This window comes from Nilaparvata lugens, unplaced genomic scaffold (genome assembly GCF_014356525.2).
Source record: "Nilaparvata lugens isolate BPH unplaced genomic scaffold, ASM1435652v1 scaffold9480, whole genome shotgun sequence".
Classification (NCBI taxonomy): Eukaryota; Metazoa; Arthropoda; class Insecta; order Hemiptera; family Delphacidae; genus Nilaparvata; species Nilaparvata lugens.
In genome coordinates, this window is record NW_024095223.1 from 1 (window position 1) to 7,775 (window position 7,775).

The 7,775-nt window shown below is 33.6% G+C and overlaps 1 long non-coding RNA gene across 1 annotated transcript; it reads left to right on the plus strand.

Annotated features, from left to right (window-relative positions):
• The first annotated feature begins 3,525 nt into the window (after positions 1-3,525).
• Positions 3,526-7,586, plus strand: LOC120349347. Its single transcript, XR_005570325.1, has 3 exons — positions 3,526-3,558; positions 4,886-5,026; positions 7,560-7,586. It is a non-coding gene; the product is annotated as an uncharacterized LOC120349347 (long non-coding RNA).
• The last annotated feature ends 189 nt before the right edge of the window (positions 7,587-7,775 follow it).

Consider the following 7,775-nt stretch of genomic DNA (forward strand, 5'->3'; position numbering starts at 1 on the left):
ATTTTATTTTTATTATGTATTATTTGGGTGATAATGTTTTACCTTGTTGATTATACTTTGATTATCTGATCACAAACTGGATACGTGATCAGTATCATTTCCAAGATACTATTAATTTCTACTTTTGTAATTTGAGAAGAAATAAATTCATTTATTCATTCATTTATTCATATTCATTAAATAATTCAGTATTGTCGATCTATTGTTATCTTCTCTATTAAAATAGATGATTGGTCTATTAATGTGTTGTACGGAATGTGGAGAATTCTCTATTTATATTATATGAAGGACATACATAGAAAATAGACTTTAGAATTATTCGTTTCGTTTTACTGGGAAATCCGAATGTATATTTTGTCATATAATAATGTATTATTAGCAAACACTTTGGGCTCTGGGGAGGAGAGAAGAAGAAGGTGGAGAAGAAGAGGAGGGGAAGAAGAATAATAAGAAGATGATGATGATGATGATTAATGAGAAGATGATTGATTGAGTACGGTACTTTTATTTATGTAGATTACAATATATACTGGCTTATACACTACTTATATACAATAGCTTACAATACAGCAACATATAGATGATTTACATAATAAGGACTAAGAAAATAATTATTGAACGGTATATGATATGAAAAAGCAATTGTAATATAATAAACTATAGATAATAATCATATGTTATGCATCTACATAAATAAGATAGGAGAATAGGAGAAGAAGAGAAGAAGAAGAAGAAGAAGATATGATCAATGAGAATCTAGGATAATAGGAGAAGAAGGGGGAGAAGAAGAAGAAGAAGAAGATGATGATGATGATAATGATGATGATATGGAGGAGAAGAAGAAGGTGGAGAAGATGAACGAAAAGAAGAGAAGTAGAAGACAGAAGAAGAAGAAGATGAAGATGGTGATAATGAGATGATAGGAGAATAGGAGAAGAAGAAGAAGAAGAAGAAGAAGAAGAGAAGAAGAAGAATTAGGATTTATGAGGTTAATAGTGCAATCTTACCCAATTCTACAATCTTCCGCCTAATTGATAGGATACAGTAGCTATGAAATGGTTTTATCTTGGGAAATACAGTATTTATTATAATGAGCCGATATGTGACTGCTTTTGATACACTTTTATAACTTTTCCATCCCATCTACGCATTCGCTTTCACATTACAGATTACAGATGTATAAAACCAGTGCAAATCGGTTGGGGAGAGAGAGAGAGTGAGAGATCATTCATTTGTTGCACATGTGATACAGAAGTTTGATTTGATACAGTATAATTTCTCCATTTTGTTGCACATTTGATACAGAAGTTTGATTTGATACAGTATCATTTCTCCATTTTGGTTGCACATTTGATACAGAAGTTTGATTTGATACAGTATCATTTTCTCTATTTTGTTGCACATTTGATACAGAAGTTCGATTTGATACACTATCATTTTCTCTATTTTGTTGCACATTTGATACAGAAGTTCGTATTGATACAGTATAATCTCATTTTCTCTAATTTGTTTCACAGGTGATAAAAAAGTTCGATTTCTTACCGTATCATCTAATATTGTCCTTCCGTTGCACAGATGATACAGAAGTTCGGTTAAATACAGTATCATTTTCTCTATTTTGTTGCACATGTGATACAAAAGTTCGATCTCTAACCGTATCATATATTGTCCTTCGATTGCACAGATGATACAAAAGTTCGATTTGATACAGTATAATCTAATTTTTATTGCACAGGTGATACAGAAATGGTGTTCCTTCCGTTGCACAGATGATACAAAAGTTCAATTTGATACAGTATAATCTCATTTTTGTTGCACAGGTGATACAGAAGTGGTGTCGGAAGCTCTGTTGCAAAGATACAGTATCACGTTGACTCCAGCTACGCTAGCGATTGTTTGGTCGACAATTGTGTCGATTTTCCTGATTGGAAGGAATGATTGGATCTCTAGCCGGCAGCTGGTGTGCTCTCAAATTGGCAGTAATTGTTTAAATAAATTTATTTCAATTTTTATCATGGAGGTAAGCTAGCAAAAGAAGATATTCCATGGTTTGTGGAATCTATTCACAGTTTAGAAGTTTGTATCAAATCATGGTGTTATGTATCAAGTTGAGTGATACGATGTCATATTGTGGTGATATTGTATCATATTGTGGAGATACCATAGAGTAAAGATAGCGTAAGAAGATTGTTGTGGAATTGATTCTATTTGGAAGTTTTGTATCAAATTATGGTATTGTGTATCAAGTTCAGATGATACTGTATCATGTTATGTTGATACTGTATCAATTAGTGTTGGTACTGTATAATATTGTGTTGATATTGTATCATATTGTGGTGATACCATAGAGAAAAGATAGCATAAGAAGATATTCCATGGTTTATGGAATTCATTCAAGTTTGGAAGTATTGTATCAAATTATGGTGTGTGTTTCAAATTGAGATGATTCTGTATCATATTGTGGTGATACTGTATCATATTGTGTTGATACATAGAGAAAAGATAGCATAAGAAGATATGGTTGTAGGATTCGTTCAAAGTTTGGAAGTTTTGACCTAAAATAGTCATTGATAAGCTCTATCAACTGCCACAAGTCCCATATCTGTAAAAATTTCAGGAGCTCCGCCCCTATGCAAAGTTTGATTTTAGATTCCAATTATCAGGCTTTAGATAAAATTTAAACAAAAAAATTCAAGTGGAAAAGATTGAGCATGAAATCTTACAATTAATGTTGAGTAGCATTTTCACCTAAAATTGAAAATAAGCTCAAAATACAAGTAAATGTGATTATTCAATTGTAAACGTGATTCTATTAAAATTCACTATGAAGAGATAGCAGACCTCGTGTGTCTCCAGCGTTATAGTCATGTCACCAGCTGGCTTAGATCTTTGAATAGTAGACTTGAGCTGCGCGTGAACACTAGCGTCAGGTGATCAATTTTCATAACGGCTAGGAAAGTTGTGTGAGTGCGCCACACCAGATTTTTTGTAATAGCGAAAAGTGCTTTAAGTTCATTGAAATTTGAGTTTGGCCATAGAGGAGAAACAATAGCGTAAGTAGATATCCCATGGTATAGGGCGTTCATATCGCTATTTTTACTGTTATCCCAAGCCAATTACTGTCGATTATTGTAATTCCTAGTTTTGTGGGGTGAGAGTGTATGAACGACCCAGTATGAGAGACTACCAGCGTCACACATCTTCACCGGAAAGAACTAAGTGGAATATCGGCTTGGATAACAGTAAAAGTTGCGACATAACGCCCTATACCATGGGATATCTACTCATGCTATTGTTTCTCTATGGTTTGGCTCAGATAAATATGTGGCTCCAACAATATCGCTTTTATTTTACCTAATATGGAGAAATTCTCTACGTTTCTAGAATTCATCGTGAGATTTCCTTTTTTCTTTAATAGATAATTTGTATTTTTTCGAAAAGGAACGTTAATAGTGAGCGGTGTATTGGTGTTGTGGCTGGCATCCTATTTCTAACCTGTAGGATCCACACCTTATAGAATTTATATTATCGGGAGATTTCTTGTTGGATTATCGTCAGGTAAGAAGTATAATTTCTAAAATATTTCACTATTTCCTTTAACATCTTCTTCTAATAATTTATCTACAAGCCTTCCATTCCTTCATCTTTTCTAAGAAGTAATATTATATTTATCTATTTTATCTATCAATTGAAAACTAGCAGATAACTTGTGCTCTGCAAGGGTCTCATTAAAATCTCAACCACTGAAATCTTGAAGTATTTAAAATAGGCCTATAACCATCCTCGGTGAATGAGAATGTATATGAAAAATGTGAAGTTAATGAGTGAGTAGTTGAGACGTGATGATGCGTCATTCGTGAATTTCCTATCCCTACAAGTATAAGCCAGTCTTTCTTCATTTATCATAGATTTGTAAGTCCGAAATAGGTGTTATTCTTATCTACATACTAGTAGTTCTGTGAACAGTAGACCTCACGCAGTATTCTCATCCACAAGTACAAGTACCTGATGTCACTTGTTTTAAATGTTAACAAACTCAGTTCACGTTTGAATTTGTATTCCATATGATATAATTCTCTTATAGATTCTATTAGATTGATATAAATTATCATACACATGATGAATATGTGTGTTTGTTACTTCCGTTCAATCTAAAAGAATCTATAAGGATTAAGTTATAACATCTGTTAATAACAAGCTTAAAGATGCATACCTCTTCAAGGTCTTTGATTGAAACTATAGACCTTATACAAATACAGTGATAGACTGGCTTCTCCACACATCTGTGTAATCACTTGTCAGCTGATAATTATATGATGAATAATTCTATAGTCTGATTTTACTTTCCTTGCCCTACTACCATAGGTAAGGAAAGTATTGCTTTCCGAAAAAAATTAAGGTACAACAATTCTAAATTTCTATACGTTTCAAGGTCCCCTAAGTCCAAAAAGTGGTTTGTGGGTATTGGTCTGTATGTGTGGTGTGTGTGTGTGTGTGTGTGTATGAGTGTATGCGTGTGTGTGGTGTGTGTGTGTGTGTGTGGTGTGTGTGTGTGTGTGTGTGTGTGTGTGTGTGTGTGTGTGTGTGGTGTGTGTGTGTGTGTGTGTGTGGTGTTATGAGTGTGTGGGTGTGTGGTGTGTGTGGTGTGTGTGTGTGGTGTGTGTGTATGTGCGTCTGTGTACACGATATTCTCATCTCATAATTAACGGAATGACTTGAAATTTGGAACTTAAGGTCCTTACAATATAGGGATCCGACACGAACAATTTCGATCTAATGCAATTCAAGATGGCGGTTAAAATGGTATCAATAGATAAAAATAACGAGCGAAGCTCGGTGCCCCGTTGTTTTAATACTAATCTATTAATTTGTTTCAACTTTGCAGGTCTAATAACAGGAGTTATGCCCATGTATCTCTGTGAAATAGCGCCACCCAATCTGAGAGGGGTGATGGGTGTACTATGCCCACTAGGACTAACATTTGGCGTTGTTTTCTCACAGTTTATGGGCATGAGTTGGATTTTAGGTGAGTTCCGAAACACAATACAAATAAATAAGAGAATACTATCTACTAGTCGAATGCTAATGAATCTCCATCCTCCATTCAGTTGTCAATATTTGCACTTACAGAAGTCTTCGTGGTTTTTTACAGCATTTAATAATAATTATTATTAAACGAAAGTCCATATTATATGCTGTAAATCACCCGGAAGACTTGTGCTACTGCAAATATTGACACAGGGTAAACAGCTAGATAGAAATTCGATGTGCGCTACTATTCAAAAATATTTGTCAGCGCGGGAAATCGAACCCAGTACCTCCCAATTGCCGGTCAGGAATGCTTACCCTTACACCAAACTGACAATTCTGGATAGCAGCGCTCATTTTATACGAACAGTCTACAAATGGAAAATACCGAGATATTGCAATTATTCAAATGCTAATTAATTTATTATTATTATTATTATTAACGAAAAAATCCATTTTTGGATAGTAGCGCTCATCGAATTTCCATCTAGCTGTTTACCTGTTGTCAATATTTGCAGTAGCAGAAGTCTTCGGGGTGAATTACGGCTTTAATTTGGATTTTCGTTTAATAATAATTATTAATTCATTAGGATTTGAAAAAATTGAAATATCTCAGTAATTTTCATCTGTAGGCATTTAATTATTTATATATCCTTTATTAGTGTTTCATATTCTTTTTAGAGAATCGACAATAATTATTTGTTGAAACACCGCCGATTCATGTAGTTACATTACAATATTATTATTATTGATATAATATAATCAATATTCAAATTGCAATTAATCTTCATACTACTTTTCAACTTTTTATACTACTTTATATTACTTTTTTAATCTTCATACTACTTTCAAACTTTTTATACTACTTTATATTACTTTTTTAATCTTCATACTACTGTTCAACTACTTTTTACTTTCAAAATTCGTTGAATTATTAGCTATACTGTCATTTAATGTAAACTAGTTCATACGCCATAAATATTGTAATGGGGATTTTACTTGTATGAGTTTTGCCATCCTCGACTTGATAAGTTTTAAAACAAAACAACAAACAAACAAAACAAACAAAACAATTGGGTATCTTGGATTGAGAAAATTCATGGCAAATAATCGGCCTTATTACAACATGAATGAAGAACTCCTATCTTATCTTATTCAGTTTTCAATTTTCATGTATATTTTTTATTTTTATTGAATTTCTTATTCTCGCTGTGTTATGACCCAGCTTTGTCGATATTCAATCAATTTGTTTGTATTTTGACAGGAACCGAAGAACTCTGTCCACTATTTTCAATTTATTTCTTCACTTTCCAGTCAAACTTTTCAGTTTTTCATTCATGTTGTGTATTTTATTTAGCTCCTCTTTTTACTCTCCTGCCCTATTACCTATTACTATAGGTAATGACAGTATTGCTTTCCGAAAAAAAGAAGGTACCCCAATTTCTAAATTTCTATATGTTTCAAGGTCCCCTGAGTCCAAAAAAGTGGTTTTTGGGTATTGGTGTGTGTGTGTGTGTGTGTGTGTTGTGTGTGTGTGGGTGTATGTGTGTGTGTGTGTGAGTGTATGTGCGTCTGTGTACACGATATATCATCTCCCAATTAACGAATGACTTGAAATTTGGAACTTAAGGTCCTTACGATATAAGTATCCGACACGAACAATTTCGATCTGATGCAATTCAAAATGGCGGCTTAAAATGGCGAAAATGTTGTCAAAAACAGGTTTTTTGCAATTTTCTCAAAAAACGGCTCAACGATTTTGATCAATTCATACCTAAAATAGTCATCGATAAGCTCTATCAACTGCCACAAGTCCCATACTGTAAAAATTCAGAGCTTCGCCCCATCAATGCAGATAAATCCCCATTATCAGGCTTCAGATACAATTGAAACGAAAAAAAATCAGTGGAGTAGATTGAGCAAGAAAATCTCTACATTAATGTCCAGTAAAATTTTCACCCAAAATTGAAAATAAGCTTTAAATTCGAGAAAATGTGATATTCAATTGCAAAATATTGTTGATTCTATTAAATCATCCACTATGAAGAGATAGCAGACCTCATGTGTGTCTCCAGCGTTTACCCTGTCACCAGCTGGCTCAAATCTTTGAATAGTATACTTGAGATGCGCGGGAACACTAGCGTCAGGTGATCAATTTTCATAACAGCAACGAAAGTTGTGTGAGTGCGCCACACCAGATTTTTTTACATATTTGGACTAATGTGTGACAAATTTTCAGTTTATTTTTTCATTTCCCTGCCAAACTCTCAGTTTTTATTGTCATGTAGTATATTTTATTAAGTTCCTCTTTTTTTTCAATGTTTTGACTAATTTGTATCAATATTTCAACCAATTTTGTTTGTATTTTGACAGGAACCAAAGAACTCTGCCACTATTTTCAATTTATTCTTTACTTTCCTGTCAAACTTCAGTTTTCATTTTCATGTAGTGTTTTTATTAAGTTCCTCTTTCCTCAATGTTTAGACTATTTTGTAAACATTTTTTTCACCAATTTTGTTGTTTTTCTGCAGGAACTGAACAACACTGGCACCATCTGTGGCCCTCTATGCAATTCTTATGTATCTTCTGTGGTCTGGCTCTACCTTTCATGCCAGAAAGCCCTAAATACTTGTATTACATCAAGGGACTCAAACAGCGGGCTTGCAGAGGTAAGTTTATTGCTATAGTGTGGTCCACGTTATAATGGCAGTACTTTATTAACATTGGTGTTGCTATCCTTTTATATC